At 47.9% G+C, this 17,792-nt stretch overlaps 1 pseudogene across 1 annotated transcript in view; it reads right to left on the reverse strand.

Annotated features, from left to right (window-relative positions):
* The window catches only part of LOC146822394 (uncharacterized), a 41,520-nt pseudogene extending 26,100 nt beyond the window's left edge, over positions 1 to 15,420 (reverse strand). Inside the window, exon 1 of the transcript XR_014963273.1 lies at positions 14,840 to 15,420. The product of XR_014963273.1 is annotated as an uncharacterized LOC146822394 (transcript). The remainder of the gene's footprint in view (positions 1 to 14,839) is intronic.
* Positions 15,421 to 17,792: the final 2,372 nt, after the last annotated feature.

Genomic DNA, 17,792 nt, shown 5'->3' on the forward strand with positions numbered 1-17,792 from the left:
AGGGATATGGGCAGCGGAACTAGGGGTGACGATAATTGATAAAATAAGGACATACTGTTGCACACAAACGCGGAGCACATCAATGTCAGAGACACAATCTCTTACACTTTAAATTTCTGCACCGTTACTACCTATTGCCTGCTGCTATTACAACATTCAACCACACTAGACCTGATAACTGCATGAAGTGCAAGGGGGAGGGAGCTGACCTTACTTCGACTTGTCCGGTTGTACGTGCCTATTGGGTAGCCGTGTTCGAACATAACTCTGCCATGACTGACATTGAACTCATGCCCAATCCCCTGGTGGCACTGCTGGGCTACACCCTCAATATATCATGTTCTAATTGCCGACTGGTCTCCCTGGCATAACTGCTGGGTAAGCGGGAGATAGCACTGCACTGGGGAAGTGCTTGCACGCCGGTTGGATTGGATTGGCTTGGGAGCATGAGCCGATGTGAGAGTGGGCGACGATTATGCATACTTCCAGTCTCTCGCCGTGTGCCCTGGGGATATTTGGTCACTTTTCCATGTCTACCTACGGTCCATAGTGCCAGAAACTACTGAATAAGGCCCCACTCGATGACCGTACTAGACTGACTAATGTCCGATGTGAGATGTACCTGCTTGCTTCCAGATTACTACTACTATGACCTGGCAACACAGATATACCTGTGATGTTTAACTGACTATTGAATATTTAACCATTTAAGTTGTTGGTGATATAATTAATGTCTCTTTTACCTCTCCCTCCTGAATGATGTGCAAACATCTTGGTTGTTAATTTGTAAAAATCAATAAAGAAATAAAAAAAATAAAAAAATTAAAAATTCTTCTTTTCAGAAATATATAGCTTTCCAAGATCACCCATGTTTTTTAAACCGGTTTCCATCCCAAAATGCAAGTTGTTTAAAACCACAAAGATTAGGGAAATTGATTAGCTCTTTGAAAAATACAAAAGCTGTGGTAAAAAGGTTTGTTACAACACTGCTTGTTCCTGGAAGTTGAAATATGAAATATTTAATTGCTGCCATTTTTAGACAAAACAGTGTTTTCTTATCCAACACATTTCCCCAATTCCCCTAGAAACCAAAAAGCATCTTTATTTTGGCTATTTTCACAGTGGACTTGAGAGAAATGTTCAAACCCTGAGTATCTTTATGATCCAGAGGATGTTGGAAAAAAAGGAAGCACATTTGGCATGGATACTTTAGGTGGAAAACAGAGCCATGAAGGAGTAAGCGCTAATTTCCCCAAATATAACAAAAGAGCCAATCACAAGGGCAGAAAAGCCTCAGCAGCTAAGGGGTTGAAATGCCTCTATGCCATAACAGTGATCGGAGTGTGCAACAGGAAAGGTGTTGGGAAACCCCAAAAAAAACCAACAACAACAAAAAAACGTGGGTGACGCAATACTAACGTATATATCTCTCGATCCTAAACAGACCTGGGTTTGTAAAGATAGTTTGCCAGAGATGGGGGCAGATTGCAGCTCACTACCCAAGACCAGCAGACCTTTCAGATGAACCAACCATATGCAGATTGGAAAGGGGTCTTCAAAAGTTGATGCCGGGTATAGGGTGATTTCTGAGGCTTGTAGCAGTTCTGTTTCTTGTTTTACATCCAGGAATGACCCATCCACGCTTCCCCTCCTTCTATACATGCTCCATGCACATCTAGCTTCATTCATCAGCTATTTGAGAGGGAAAGATTTTTTAATGCAAAAATGCAGTGGCAGCTGCCACCGAAAAGTACGGGTGGGCAGGGGTAGAAAAATCAATAACAATACTTGTCTGGCTGCACGCCGCTACCTCAGTCAAGCTCCGTCCTCATCTGTTCCTCCCGGAAGCAGGAAGCACACACAGGCTCCCCTAACCCAATCACAACGCTTCAGTCACCAAAGACGGCCGGCCACATCATCATGCGCACTTGAATGCCCCAATCACTCCTCCCCTGCAGGCTATGACTACAGTCCCACCTCGCCCAGTAAACCTCCCTCAGTGAGGAAAATAAAATCATAATGCACAGAGGTGGCAAAATGTAGGGGTGGGTAATTCATATCGCCCGAGACATTAAGATCTATTGCAAGGGCAAGAACTTTTAATTACTGTTTTGTCCGAAGGACAAGTAGGCAGTAGATTATGCTAAACTGAGACCTCTTCAAATTGGCAGTGTGTGTCGCCCACAGTGTAATCATGTAACCCACGCACACATGACACAATTTACAGTAGGATGCAGAGAGCCTGTTTTCGATTACGGAGCCCGCCTGGGCTATCGAGCGAAGTCAGGTGAAATGAGTGATAAATGTCTCTGCTCACCACAGGTACCGACTGTAGTAAATGGTGAGGTGTGATGCAGGCGGTGATTGTTTACCGCTTATAGTACATGGGACACAGCTTTTGGATCTAATACTCAGGAAATCACAGTGACGAGAGAGTGCACATGGAGTTTAAAAATTCGAGCTCTGTCTCTTGTGCGTGCGGGGTAAACCACGTAACTACACAAAAGATCCGAGACCTTTTTTCAATTAAGTGCAGTGTGTTCACAATGTAAAAAGCACAGCTTGTAGTTTGTGCAGCTCGGAATTTTCAAAACCAGCACATTCAAGAGCGAATGGTCTGTAGTATTTCTTTAGATCACGGGACGAACACGGACCTTTTCAGCTCAAGAACACTCCCAGCAATGGCAGGTAGGAAACTGGCTTCTCTCCTTCTTGCTTCTACCAGACTAACTTTATTGACCCTTCTGATCCTGCCCTCCACCCTTGGGCCTCTCGTGCTGAACCCAGGTCGCTCCCCTCCCCCACGCTTGCAGTAAAGTACTCTGATTTCTTGTCATGCAATTCTTGGGCCCCTCCCTTCACACTTTGCTTGTCACTGTGCTTGATGGCTCCATCTCTACTGTCTCAACCAAGTCTACATCAACGCCCTTACTTTCCCTGTAGGGCTGTCGTGCATCCCACAGACCCACCCCTATTGCTTTCATTTTCACGTGCCTCTCATTTCTAAACCAGTGCCTGCACTACGCGCTTTTCTCCCCCCGATGGCTCTGCATTTATTCCTTCACAAGCACCCATTAATCGGAGGCCAGAAAAAGAAAACAGAAGGGGCAAGGCAGAGTTTGCTAGAGGGCACGATTGCAGTGATATATTTACCACAAACTAAAAACCTAAGCCTTACTGTCTGCGATACGATATCACCAAAATCTTGCACTTGAAACTATGAGAGGCTTTATATACTGTTCTGTGCAGCGCCAAGCATGAATTAAAAGCAGCACTGGAGCGCTAGACTGAGGGTCTTTTTTTAAGTCAGGACAAAAGTCCTCCATTAACATCTGCTACGTGATGCGACCTCACGCCGTCACAGAGACTATAGCCAGGGCCACTGGAATTATGTGATTGAACATCTGTGGCGATTTTCACATAATTATATATTTGCCGCATAATTTATCTGCTTCATAATACCCAGATTTTAACAAAAACAACATTTGTTTCTAGCTCAAATGGTTAAAAGAGTTACTAAAAATGCGACGATGCGTTTTGCTGCGCAGTGGAAGCCTCTTTGCAAAGCTGGACTGGTCTCCTTTCTGTTGCTTATTGCTGTGTTTGGATGTTCAACCTATACTAATGAGTTGCAACCAATGCCCACAGGGTGTTACCAAGCTTAAAACTGATGAAATAATGAATACAATTACAAAATGAGCGGCATTATGTTACATGAATTTGCTTTTTCTTGCTGCATAATTTACTCAACCTTGCCACATAATTTTGTCCTCTCTTGCCACATAGTTCCAGTGGCCCTGGCTATAGCTCTGGTGTGACTGACAACAGGCGTGCCTGCAGCCGTTACAATATCCCATATTTTACCTAATTTACAACAATAGCAGGGAAGTCTCAAAGCTTTTCTTGTCCCTACTACCCCATGCTAACACTATTAAAGTTAGGGTTAATAACAGTGCTCCTGTGCGGTTTAGAAACTTACAGTTGTTTTAGGTAGCGCCTATTAAAAATGAGTTAACCTTTAAGCACTACTAATCTTGCAAGATTAGGAAATGGAGGACCAGAAAAATAAAACTCTTGCCAGGATCACACAATGTGGCTAAGTGGTGGTGAGTCTGGGTTAGAGGCTCAGTACCCTCATTTGAAGCTGATAAGCCACAGTCCTACAAGAGCCTGGTGCACTGCACACTAAGATAAGGCAGGTTTGTGGAATGGTTACCTCAAATGTACCGGGAGGGGTAAATAAATAAAGGTGCACGTATGGCTGGAGAGTGTGTTTATGCGGTGCATTGAAATAGGCTTTTTAAAAGTGCACAGAGTAAAGTGAACATACTAATTTAAATGTGTCCAAATAAATCCTGCTTAGAGTAGATAGGTTGGCGAGGCCCTCTGTTGCTTCACAACAGCATGACTTGTGGCTGTCAGGCTGTAAATGCCCCTCTGGGCCTAGAAGTCTGTCCTTTGTGTTGTGCTGGCCTTCTCTACCCTGTGCCCTGGATTCTATATTACAGCTACATCTTGCAAGAGAGCGGTGCTTGAAATGGCACTACAGAGATATGGTCTGTGCCTCGAGGCATTGAGGAAGGATTGGGGTTTTTTGCAGTTGGAAAGTAATCACATGTAAAGCAAGTGAATACACTAGATGTAGAAAGTCCTATAGAAGCTGAGAAACTCAGAAAGAGCCAATGTTACAAACCTCTCCGGAGATGCAGCAGAACAAGTGAAATTGTTCTTATGCTGTGTGCTTATATTGGAAATCACAAAATGCCAACTACAGGGTGTTCCTTTCAAGCTGCCGCAGACTATTTCTTTAGGATGCTTCAATAGAAGTCTCTGGTGCATTAAGGATTATTGAGTTTTCCACATGCTCCAAAGGGCACTTCATTCCCTAATAATGCTTCTAGGACTGCCTGTGTAATGTTGGCAAGACTTCTACAGGATAGGCCTAAGTGTGACCCCCCCCCCCCACCCCAATCTTGCCGTTATGTATCACAATGTCACGGATGGAGTCTTCCAAATGAAAACCTTACACACTTTCAGAGATGCTGCTTTGATCTAAGTGGGACTGAAATCTGAAGACCCGTCCGTTAGGAAAAAAGGAATTGTCTCCTACCCTTCCCAGGACCGCTAGAAAAGTCATGCTTTCCTGGAGAGGACACTCTAATCTAGACACAATCACAGATCGCATTCATATCCACCCCTGACTATTGCCCGAATCTCAAATGCTTTGCGGGAAGCAGCTTGGTTCTAGCCGATATGTGACTGCAGGAAGTGCACGGCCCCACCAGTCTAAGGAGCTGCAGGAACGGTCCCGGAGCTTTGCCAACAGGGGCACCCAATCACCAGTGCGGGCCCTGTGGGGCTGACCCCTCCGTACAGGTCGGTGCCTCTCCCTTCCTTTACACGCCACTGGCTGATGCTGGTGTTTGAAGGGAGGGGCACCGCATGCGCAGGGAGTTATGACGGGGTGTGCAGGGAGGGATGCCAGTTCATGCTGAAGTGGCTGTGGCACTGGCAGGGTGGTGCCACAGTTTGTATGGGCAGGGAGAGGGGCAGAGGTGCGCTTTGGCAGTTACAAGTCCAGATGGTAGGCATGTGCAGTGAGCGGACCGGGAGTAGACGCTGTGTGCAGTGAGGGATTTGGGGAGTAAAACAGGTATGCAGTGAGGCCTGGAGGAAGGAGTAGCAGCAGGTGGATACAGTGGGAGGCTCGGGACTCGGTAGATGGTGTGCAGTGAGGGGCTCTGGTGTGCAGTGAGGGTCTCTCGTGTGCAGTGATGGGCTCCTGAACAGATCGTGTGCAGTGAGGGGCTCCTGGGTAGATCGTGTGCAGTGAGGGGCTCCTGGGTAGATCGTGTGCAGTGAGGGGCTCTCGTGTGCAGTGAGGGGCGCCGGACTCAGGGTCCGACCTTTAACACCAGGTCTGCCGAGTCCTGGGGTCCAGATAAGGGACAAGGCTCACCTGCACCTGTGTCGTGTCCTTTGAAACCAGGGCTGCGTGCGCCTTCTTCCGGCAACAAACCCAGCCCTGCCGGGAAGAGGAGCTGCGGCCAAACAAACTAAAGGGAGAGCCACTCCGGGGCCAAAAATGAGAAGGAGTGCGGCAAGTGTTACCTCCCCCTGCACTCTCAGCCCTGCCCTGCCCATTGCTCGGAATGCCGCTCCACTCACCGCGCCCTTTATTTATTTTTTATTTTATTTAATGCGATTTTATATAGCGCGGACTTTACCCGAAGGTGTCAGAGCGCTTCACAATAGGCAAAGTAAAGATACAAGAGGAGAAGAATTACAAGTGAGCCTGTTACAAAAACAAACGTTACATGAGGCAATAGTGACAATTGTGCAAGTATCAAGAACAAATAAAATACAAGAGGTAGCAAACAATACGTTACAAAAGGAAAAAGTGATGTGTGCAGGTTACAAGAGCAAATAAAGTACATGTAGAGGTAAAAAAAAAAAAAATTGCAATAAATGGTAGACACTCAAAACACTAAAACAGTAGTTACGTTACATGAGGCAGTGGTGGCCGTTGTTCATGTATCAAAAGCAAACAAAATATAAGAGGTAGCAAACGATACGTTGTAAAAGGAAAGGTGCCGTGTGCATGTTACAAAAGAGTACAAAATACAGGTAGGAGGTATAATACTGCACTAAATGGCAGACACTCAAAACACAGAAACACAAAAACACCCTGGGAAAGCACTTCTATAGGCATGGAGAACGGAATTTCCTATAATGGAAGGACTTCCTTCAGAAAACAGAGGGCTTGAATTAAATTTGGAAGTGTCTTTGAAGGAGGAGAGCTTTGAGGTCAGTTTTGAAGGCATGGGAAGAGGTGGTGGTCCGAAGCTGAGGCGGAAGTGAGTTCCAGATTCTCACCGCGTTGCCTGAAAATGATTGGGCCATCGATCTTTCCTTCTTGAAAGTGGGAGGTTCAAGCAATAACTTTTCTGCATTACGTGATGGTCTGGAGCCCCCAGAGAGTTTCAGTTTATTCACCAGGTAGCGAGGGGAGGAGGAGTGCAAGGCTTTGTGGGTGATACATGCAGTTTTGTAGATAGATCTTGCCTCTATGGGAAGCCAACGGAGGGTGGATAAAATGGGTGTGATGTGGTCGCTTCTTTTGGCCCCATATATGAAACGAGCTGCTGAATGGAGAATAGACTTCAGGGGGGAAAGGTGGGATTTGGGAAGGCCAGTAAGAAGAGAGTTGCAGTAGTCCAATCTGGAGAGAACCAGCGATTGGACCAGGGTTTTAAGGTCGTGCTCCGGGAAGAAGCGACGAATCCCCCAAAGAAGGCGCAGTTGGTATCGAGCAGACTTTGCAATGGAATCGATGTGGGAGAGTTTTTTGTCGAGTATGACACCAAGGGATTTTGCGCTCTCGACAACGATGGGCTTATTGTTCAGTAGATTGATCTGATCCATCCATGATTGCACTGGGGGATGAGAAAGTGAGGAGGAGAAGAGGAGGAATTCTGTTTGAGGGATTCAGGATCAGTTGATGAGTTAACATCCAGTTTTGAATGGAGTCGAGAGTAGCGCTAAGGAAGGAGATCGTGAGTGGAGGCCACCTTAAGGTAGATTTGAGTGTCATCCGCATATAGAGGATAGTGGATCCCAGATTTACTCAGGAGATTTCCCAACGGTTCTAAATAGAGATTGAACAGTGTGGGTGCAAGTATGAAGCCTTGAGGAACGCCTTGACTGACCGCTACAGGAGCTGAAAGACTGTTCGCTATTTTGATCATTTGGGATCCATCAGAGAGGAAGGAGGCAAACCATCTGAGCACAGTGCCCTCCATGCCCATTCTCTGTTGAAGAGCGTTAAGGAGAGTGTTGTGATTGACAGTGTCAAAGGCTGCAGAAAGGTCAAGAAGAATTAGAAGACAAGACTCCCCTGAATCGAGTATCCGCAGCGCGTCATCAATCACTAGCAGCAGGGCTGTTTCAGTGCTGCAGTTTTGAATGAAGCCGGACTGGAAATTGTCAAGAAGATCATTTTCCTTGATATGGCGAGAGAGTTGTTTCGCTACACATTTTCAGTGATTTTCGCAAGAAAGGGTAGGTTAGTGATGGGACGGTAGTTGTTGAGGTCGTTCGCATCAGCGGTGGGTTTTTTAAGCAGAGGGGTGACCTGCCCAGTTTTGAAGGAAACAGGAAGGGAGCCTTGACTGAGGGAGAGGTTGACCAGAGTGGTCCAATAGGAAAGAGAATGGGTATAGAAGTCAATGGCAATAGGGATGGGGTCAAGAGAATGGTTAGAGGGCTTTGTATCGAGGATGCATTTAAGGAGGGCATCGTCAGAGATGGGGTCAAAGTTTTGCCAAATGATTTAAGGATTTGCGCTCCTCTGTAGGGGTAGGATGAATGACCTGATCTACAAGTGATTTCACCTTTTCGTCAAAGAATACAGCGAATTCCGCTGCTTTCTTTGTGGAATCCTCCAATTTGGAGGTTGGGGGAGAGCTCTTTGGGTTCTTGATGAGGTTGAATAGTTTTTTGGGTCTATTTTTGGCTGAGTCAAGGAGGGATTTGAAGTGCGATGCTTTTCCAAGGAAGATGAGCTTGTGGTACTTGGATCTTGCTGAACGAAGCGTGGCCAAATTTTCGGTGGAGGGCGCTTGTCTCCATTGTTTCTCAAGGGCTCTTAGGAACTTCCTTTCTTCATAGAGGGATTTGTTGAACCAAGGTGCTGAGGGAGTGGGCCTTTTCTTTTTGCTTTGGAGAAGAGCGACTTTATTGATTTTGACTGAAAGGACTGTGAGGCATTGGGAGGTGAGTTCGTTAACATCTAGGTCCGGGTCTAGCCTTGGAAGTGATAGCAAAGTAGAATCACAGAGGGTACTGAGGTCAATATTTTTAGTGTCACGGAACCAGGAAGTAGCCCTCTTGGGCTGGCCAAGAGTTATAGAGTGTGATAGGTGAAGAGAGAATGGGATGAGGAGGTGATCAGACCAGTCTACATGAATAGGGGTAGCGATAGTCAGCAAGCCTGCTTTAGAAATAACAAGGTCCAGGATGGAGCCTTTAGAGTGTGTCGTTTGCAGAGAGGAAGGTGGCCAGCAAATTCGCATAGGTGTCTTGAGGCGAGCCCCAGTGGACGTTGAAGTCACCCACGAAGATCTGATTGTCACTTAGCGAGTATTGGTCGCTGATGCAGTCCGTGAGTTCCTCCATAAACGAAGGGCTGCTACCAGGCGGGTGGTAAATAGCATGGAATCTGAGAGGTGAGCGGTGGTGCAATTGAAGCTCAAGAGATGGGCATTCAAAAGTGTGGAAGAAGCTGTTAGGAAGAGCCTTAAGTTGAAGGGAGTTTCTAAAGAAGACTGCAACCCCTCCCCCAACTTTGTCAATTCTGTCATTTCTAAGTATAGAATAGCCTGTGGGTACAAGGAGATCAAACATAGAGCGAGCGGTATCGTTGAACCAGGTCTCTGTGAGGAAGAGCATGTCAATATTGTGCAAGTTGATGGTATCGGAGATTTCAAGTTTGTGTTTTATTGCAGATCTGCAGTTGTGGAGCAAACAGCGCAGCTCTGACGCAACTGTTTTGGTGACGGGGCACTTGGGCTATGAGGGGTGATAGGGATATTGTACTTATATGAGGGCGCTCGGGAGGGTTTAGGTGGGCGAGTGGTTCCGACAGAGGAGATGGTCGGAATAGTGTAGATAACAGGGTTACTGGGAAGTGAAAGTGAAGGAAGGGTGGCGTTCGAGTGCTTGTGTGAATTTGCAGACGACAGGCTATGCTTAGCTATAATGGGGTGTGGGGGTGAGGTGCATCTCGTGGAAGGGTGAGTGTTTGCCAAAGGAATTTAGGTGTACGGAGAAGTCGAGATTTTGGACCTTAAAACTAAAATGGTAGCTTCAAGTTGGGAGATGGCGGTGATTAGAGAGCCAAGCTTATTTTCTAGAGAGAGTAAGGAAGAGCAGGGCATGTTGGGTGGCTCGATGGAAACAGGAGGGGGTGCACTAGGCAGTGTACGGCAGGGAGAGGTGGGGGAACGGGAGGGGAGTAGGGGTATAGGGTTCAGAGGTAGGGAAAGGTTTTGGATAAGAGCAGGAGTTGGTGCGCCAAAGGTGAGAGGAGAGTTGTTGTTGGCGTTGCAAGAAGGATAGGAATTAAGGGCAGAATTAGGGGGCGAGAGGAGTGGGGCGGTAGGAGAGGGGAGGAGTGTGTGGAGTCATAGGGATGAAGGAGGTTTGGAAGGAACGGAGGGGAGGAGGTTGGATAGGTCCTGGTAGCTAGGTGAGGTGGCTGTGAGGGAGTGGGTATCAGGCAGAGTGGGGGGGATTGGGAGATAGGGAAGTTGAAGAAAGGAAGTGATTCTGCTCGGTCCGCGGGAGGGAAGGGGTTACCAGGGGGGGAAAGGGGGTAGCACAGCATTGCTGGAGGAGAGTGGGGAAGGAGAGAGATGGAATGTATATGTGGGGAAAATCGGGGTACATAGTGAGGGGAGGAGTGGGAGGAAAAGCAGAGGAGGAGGAGGAGGGAATAAGGGGAACGTAGGGAAAACTGACAAGGGGAGAGGGCCGGAGGAGAGGTGGTCTAAGGAGGGGGTGGCCGGAAGGGATGGGGGGAGGAGATGAGAATGGAGTGCCGGGACGGTGCAGAATGGACGTGGAGCGTGTTAGCTAGAGGTAAGGCTGAAGTGAAGAGGGGGGGGCACACTGAGAGGGGGGGAAGAATGGGAGGGGAGAGAAGAGGGGAGAGAAGAGGGTCGACCTGTGCCTCCCAAGGATGCAGCCTATTGGAGAGTGGGGGGGTCAAGGGAGGAGAAAGGGAGTAATTGGTGGAGCTAGATGGAGAGTCAAGGGATAGCCCGGTCTCAGGGGAGGGGAGTAGGGAAGGGAAGAGGCGGTCAAAAAGAGAAAGAGAAAAAGAGAGAAAAAGAGAGAAAAAGAGAGAAAAAGAGAGAAAAAGAGAGAAAAAGAGAGAAAAAGAGAAAAAGAGAAAGAGAGAAAGAGAGAAAGAGAGAAAGAGAGAAAGAGAGAAAGAGAGAAAGAGAGAAAGAGAGAAAGAGAGAAAGAGAGAAAGAGAGAAAGAGAGAAAGAGAGAAAGAGAGAAAGAGAGAAAGAGAGAGAGAGAGAGAGAGAGAGAGAGAGAGAGACAGACAGGTGTCTTTGGCTTGGATCATAACCGTACCGTTGTTATAGAGCGAGATAGTGAGGGAGCCGTTAAAACCCGCAGAGGGGGAAATTTTTTGCTGTTTCCCCATGAGGGATAGAGGAGGAGGAGGTGACGTTAAAGGAATAGTAAAAGCTGGTAGACCAAGAGGGTATGTCGTGCGTGAAAAAAATTAGATGGTTTTTGAGCCCCCCATACCGACCATTGTAAAACTGATCGACAAAAAGGGAATCAGGGAAACATTCAATGGTGTTATGCTGCAGCTTTAGTCAGGTTAGAAGGGTAGATGATTTTGTAGCAATTAATTCCAGACTTAATTCGAGCGGTGGCCATGTTGGGAAATTGTGGAGGAGGAGGGTGGTGGGGGTAAGGGAAGGGTGTTACTAGGAAGGTGGTGGTGAGGAGAAGTATGAGGGCAAGAAGGGGGCACATAATCCAGACGTCGGGTGAAGGGGCCTGAGTTATGGTGGAGACAGGAAAGTGAGGCGATTAGGGATAGGTTATTAATACAGAACAGGGCTGATTCAGCAAGATAGGACTGAAGATGGAGTGGTGCAAGAGGAAAATCACTATTTAACATCATCCTGTGACAAACCACATTATGTACAGCATCACAATAGGCACCAAACGCAATTTGCACCCAAAACCTCAACAGTCTAATATTAGACACTTGCCTCCTAAGTATCACCCACATTATGGGCAAAAAGCACATACTTTCACTAGCATAAACCAAAGTATGCAAGACAACCTAAAAATCATAAAAACACAATTTAGAGGTAGCCAGAACAGGGTCTGAAAATCAAACTACAAGAAATACATTTCCTAGCACCACAAATACACAATGGGGCCTGGCGCCCTACAAACCACCAGGACCCCCTGGTCAACTGGCCAACTCAAAGGGGCTCAAATGCCCTGTGCCCAGAATGTCGGGGCTGCTGCCAATGCAGCGAAAGAACAGCGTGCGTACTTGCGCAGACCTAAACGTTGCAGCTGGCACTAAGTGCTGCACAGCTGTGAAGCAATGGTGCAAGGAGCGCATCTCACTCCTAACTCAGACAGAACTACCTGCAAATGCCCCAAGAGTCTAGAGGAGGATAACTTTCGTCAGTTCACCCGTTGGGAGAGGATTTATCTGCTTATTGTGCAGCTGTTCCCACCATTGTCTCCAGCTTACTATATATATATATATATATATTCACTGAAAAAACCATAGGTTTCACACATGTTATAGTTAGCTGGACATTTTACTGATAAAAAACCAATGAAATTCCCCCGTTATAGTTACTGTAGGCAACTATAACTCACGCGACCGTAATCCTCTGCTGATGCTAATACTGTATTTAGACACTTATTTGCCCATGTCTTCTTCCATTAAATTTTAGCTATACATATATTACAAATATTTTTTTTCCATAAAGACACATATGTCATCAGCAGAGGATTACGGTCGCGTGAGTTATAGTTGCCTACAGTAACTATAACGGGGGAATTTCATTGGTTTTTTATCAGTAAAATGTCCAGCTAACTATAACGTGTGAAGCCTATGGTTTTTTCAGTGAATTTGCAAGGTTTTTTAAATGCTAATTCCTAACTATAACGTGTGTGAAACCTATGGTTTTTTCAGTGAATTTGTACGGTTTTTTAAATGCTAAGTTACTTTACGCCATTTGTGGCGTGCGCGCCCACTTAACGCAGTTCGTTCCGTGCGCGCACAGTGAGCACGCGGTGCGCTTTGCGCACCGCGTGCTCACGTTACGCTAGATGGGCCATGAACGCACGATGCGCTTCGCGCACCGTGCGCACATGGAGGACATATGATGAGCATCGTTGTGACAGGTAAAAAATATGTTTTGTTTATTAAACATATGCCGTGCACAAATGGAGCACTTCGGGCACCATTTGCACACGGGGTGGGGAGAATGTGGATAGTTTTTTTTTTATAATATTTTCTACCGTACGCGTACGGTAAGCGTAATCTGCGAAATTTTCGAAAAATTTAAAATTGCCTTTTTTTAATTGGGGGATCGTTGGGGACTCCCTCGTCATGGCTAGGTGCTTGAGAGCTGTCTAAACAGCCCCTTTCCATGTTTTTGCACTTTGTTTTTCAACCCCCTGTCAGAGTGAGAGAGAGAAAATGGCGGCCGCCGCTTCCTGGTTTCGACCGATTCGAATGTTTACTAAGATCTAACGGCCAATCAGAATCGCGCTCGCGCACGTCACCGTACGCTAAGCTTACCGTAAGCGCACGGTAAGCGCACCGTAAGCTGCCACAGATATATATATATTGATTTAAAGGCTATTTTCTCAGAATCTACTGAACAGATTTACACCAAACCTACAAAAGGCACTTCCTTGACCTGTAGACTACCTCTCTGCCAAATTTCAAGGAACTCTGTTCAGCCGTTCGGGCTGTAGCTGTGTCTAAAGGTCCTATGGAAAAATGCATGGGAAAAACGCGTTTTGGGACCCCCCTTTTATCTCAGCCCCCGCTTGAGGAATCCCCCCGAGACTTTCAGGGTAGGAGCGGAGCATAGCGCCCCACCTATTTTGAAAATTTCGCGAGGATTCGTAGACCGGCGCCAAAGTTATTCCAAATAGAATGTTGCGGATTTCCTATGGAAACATGGTCCTAACTATAACTATCTACTGGCGACCGCCAGTAGATTATATATATATATAGATAGAGCAGCGGACGAGAACAAAAAGAACGTATTCAGTCTTTTTACATTTCTTTTAGTCCTTTTATCTTCAATTTCTAGTGGTGTTGCATAAAGAGCAACCAGCGTGGTTCGTGCAGTACCGCATATAGCCCAGATAACTTCTTCACGGAAGTATAGAATAATGTTGTGACCCTGATGTCTCAGGCAAGAGAAAAATAATTGATGTCTTTAGTCCCTCAAAATAGAAGTCTCTTCAGGTATTGGAAATATAAATGATGTCGAGGCTGAGTACATTCAGAGGGATATGTCTGCCTCCGTCATGTGAAGTAACTCGAGTCTTTGAAGTGCACAAAACCCACTGGATAAATGTTCGAAAAACGTGACTCTAAAAAAGCATGTACAAAAATCCTTCTAGCCACAGGAAGCAACACTTATTCGGGTTGATAGCTGGGACGTACAAATCTGGCTGTGAAGGAGAGCATCAGCAGAGCCCTTTTTGCAGCAGGAGAGAGCATCAGCAGAGCCCTTTTTGCAGCAGGAGAGAAGTAAAGCGGGCACTTCTTGATGTAAAAGCAAGTTTGACGCAAGGTGACCTCTCAATACTGCTTAACGCTGAGCTTCCGACACCGTTTTAGGAACAGCTATCAGTGACAACCATGTCGTCGTGGAGATGAAATTGGGTACACAATAAAGTGCTCCTCTTATGCATCAGCCGCTGTCCCAAGAGCAAGTGCCTTCTCGCATTTCCTTTAGCGCTCGGCACCATCGGGAAAATTACATCTCCTGCGTCGTCATGAATCGCCATTTTAGGGTCAGGCGCTCTGCAATAACTCACCAGTGAATTAAAAAACAGTCCCTCCATGCAGCACGTCCCCCAGATTACTCACACTGCATCCACCTTGCGTGTAGAAACACTCAGCCTTCGCTCCCCATCACCACCGTGATCGAAATGGCATTCTCTGCAAGGCTATTGCATCCACCATTTTAGCATCAGGCCACAACAAGAAATAGACACTGCAAGCTTAATAATTGGCCAAACCGGTGTAAATACCTGAACAGAAGAATTGCCAGATTAAAACCTTGTGGATCGGTTGCCTAAAAAGGTAGTCCAGGTCATAATAGTCCACAGATGGATCCGAAAAGCCGTCGCTCGTAATCCGCCATTTTGTGCTACACGAATCACACTCGACTAAGTTTCCAACGTTGATTACTTCAAAGGTTCAATGGTTCTTAAAACTTCTTTCCAGGGCCGCTAGCACGTCTGCGCCCGCCCGGGGCCGCCACTCGCGTGAACCCGGACACTTTCCTTGTGTGAACGGGCGGCTTGTTTACTTCCGCGTGCCCCGGCGCACCTCAGGAGACGGCGCTACGCTTCTGTCAGTTTGAAGTTAAACTCCGCTGCTGACAGTAGACTCATCCAGTTACAATACCCGCCTTGGAACCGGAGGCCTCAGCCGCGGGTGCTGAGAGAGACCGGCCTCGGGGGCAGGGTGTGTACCCGTGGAGAGGAACCAGGGCGTGGTCACGAACGGTTGAGCTGCGTGCGTCCTGCCCATTGCCCGGAGCGCCCCTCCACTGACCGTGCAGTGTCCTTGTCCTGCCCATTGCCCGGAGTGCCCCTCCACTGACCGCGCAGTGTCCTTGTCCTGCCCCTGCCCATTGCCCGGAGTGCCCCTCCACTGACCGTGCAGTGCCCTGCCCTGCCCATTGCCCGGAGTGCCCCTCCACTGACCGTGCAGTGTCCTTGTCCTGCCCATTGCCCGGAGTGCCCCTCCACTGACCGTGCAGTGTCCTTGTCCTGCCCATTGCCCGGAGCGCCCCTCCACTGACCGTGCAGTGTCCTTGTCCTGCCCATTGCCCGGAGTGCCCCTCCACTGACCGCGCAGTGTCCTTGTCCTGCCCCTGCCCATTGCCCGGAGTGCCCCTCCACTGACCGTGCAGTGCCCTGCCCTGCCCATTGCCCGGAGTGCCCCTCCACTGACCGTGCAGTGTCCTTGTCCTGCCCATTGCCCGGAGTGCCCCTCCACTGACCGTGCAGTGTCCTTGTCCTGCCCATTGCCCGGAGTGCCCCTCCACTGACCGCGCAGTGTCCTTGTCCTGCCCATTGCCCGGAGTGCCCCTCCACTGACCGCGCAGTGTCCTTGTCCTGCCCATTGCCCGGAGTGCCCCTCCACTGACCGTGCAGTGTCCTTGTCCTGCCCATTGCCCGGAGTGCCCCTCCACTGACCGCGCAGTGTCCTTGTCCTGCCCCTGCCCATTGCCCGTAGCGCCCCTCCACTGACCGTGCAGTGCCCTGCCCATTGCCCTGAACGTCTCCACTCACCGCGCCCTGGGTCAATTCATTATCGCCCCCTTCGAAACCCATTAGTTTTCCCCGTAGGTAAGGCAACGCCCCTTAATACCACGAGCACCAGTTACATAACACAAGGGTACATTCATTTTTGTTAGGGGGAGGGTAAGCGATTCGCCCGGAATCACAGGAGATGGAACAGACGCCGAAACTCCAACCTGCTCTCCCAGCTCCAGAATCAGCTACTCAGGCCCTTACGCCACAATTACATCGCAGACAGAAGGGGGGAACAAAACATCTCTCGCTCAGTACCTTCCCCGGCCCCAGTCCTCCCACACCGACAACTCACCTGCAGCAGATCACACGGCGCGCACGCAGCAGCACTTCGGGATGAAAGTAACTCCCTGGCTGGCATCCAGGGCTTGTGTGGTCGCCCACCCCTGCCATTACCAGTGACGTCAGAGTGTGGCATGGGGAGGGGGCAGCCTCAGCACACCTTCAAATCACCCCCACCCGACACGGTGGTAAGAGGTTTCAGGACGGAGGGATAAGGGGCGGAGCCTACAAACATAGTTTGTCTTTATTAAAAAACAATTTAGGAATAAGCGTTAACACGTCATTAAAGATACATTGTGTACATTAAGGCAGATCTTCTAACACGCCGCCCCAGCCTCCCTCACACACTCTGATTGACAGGCGTGCGTGACCCCGGGTCATTTCTAAAAGAGAAACAGAGAAATGTTCGGCGGCTGCTCGGGGGGAACAGAGACAAGAAAAGCTGAAAACAGCCCCCAGAGAGCGCTCCCGATGCGGATATTTTACCCTCTCACAGCTGCAGCTCTGCCACGGACAGTACAATACTCCTGGCTGTGAGAAGAGGATACAAACAAGCATTGGCGCTGTGATTACAGACTGTAAATCATAGCTGCCAAGGGTTCAGATTTGCTGTGTGTGACATTTTCATAATTTCAGTGCAATTGTGAGTGACATTTCAATGACTACGAGTGACACTTTCCTGCGAGCAAAACCGAGCAATGAAGACGATTGAAACATATAAATATTAGAAATTAGACCCATCTGAGCAACAAGAAACTCTAAAAAGATCGTAAAACTGCTGCTATACTCCAGAAATGGAAGGACGCAAACCAACCTGACACATGGACCCCAGACAGGCCACTTGTTACTGGTCGGAAGTCTTAGCCTCCATGCTGGCATCAATACCAGAGTGAGTAATAGAAATGGCCTTCCAGGGAAGGGTTAATCTGGAGCCCTCCAAAGCCATGAAAACCGTTTTCATGAATTCAACTGAAACAGCAAAGCTTTCAAAGCGCTGACATTTATTCCTGGATTATTTCATTCATATTGCGTCATATGAAATGATCCTGCTGATTATTCATTCACAGTTAGAACAATCCAAAGGTTGGTAAAGGCAGCTTGATAAGCGCCAGGAAGGTTTAACGGGTCTAGTGCCAATATCGGCCACACTCACCAGCCCTCCCGCAGCAACATACAGGTAGCATAAATAATCAGACAAGACAACTGTTTTTTGGTGGAGAAAATTACTGCAGGTTTATTAGCATACCAAATATGCCAACGTGGTGGGTTATCTTACAGGCGATCCAAAGGCAAGCCGCCCCTCGCGGCCTACCACCTGATGGGCCAACTTGCATCATGGTCTTAGCCAATCGGTGCTTAGCGGTTGTGGTGAGGAGAT

The sequence above is a fragment of the Triturus cristatus genome, chromosome 6 (assembly GCF_964204655.1).
Source record: "Triturus cristatus chromosome 6, aTriCri1.1, whole genome shotgun sequence".
Taxonomy (NCBI): Eukaryota; Metazoa; Chordata; class Amphibia; order Caudata; family Salamandridae; genus Triturus; species Triturus cristatus.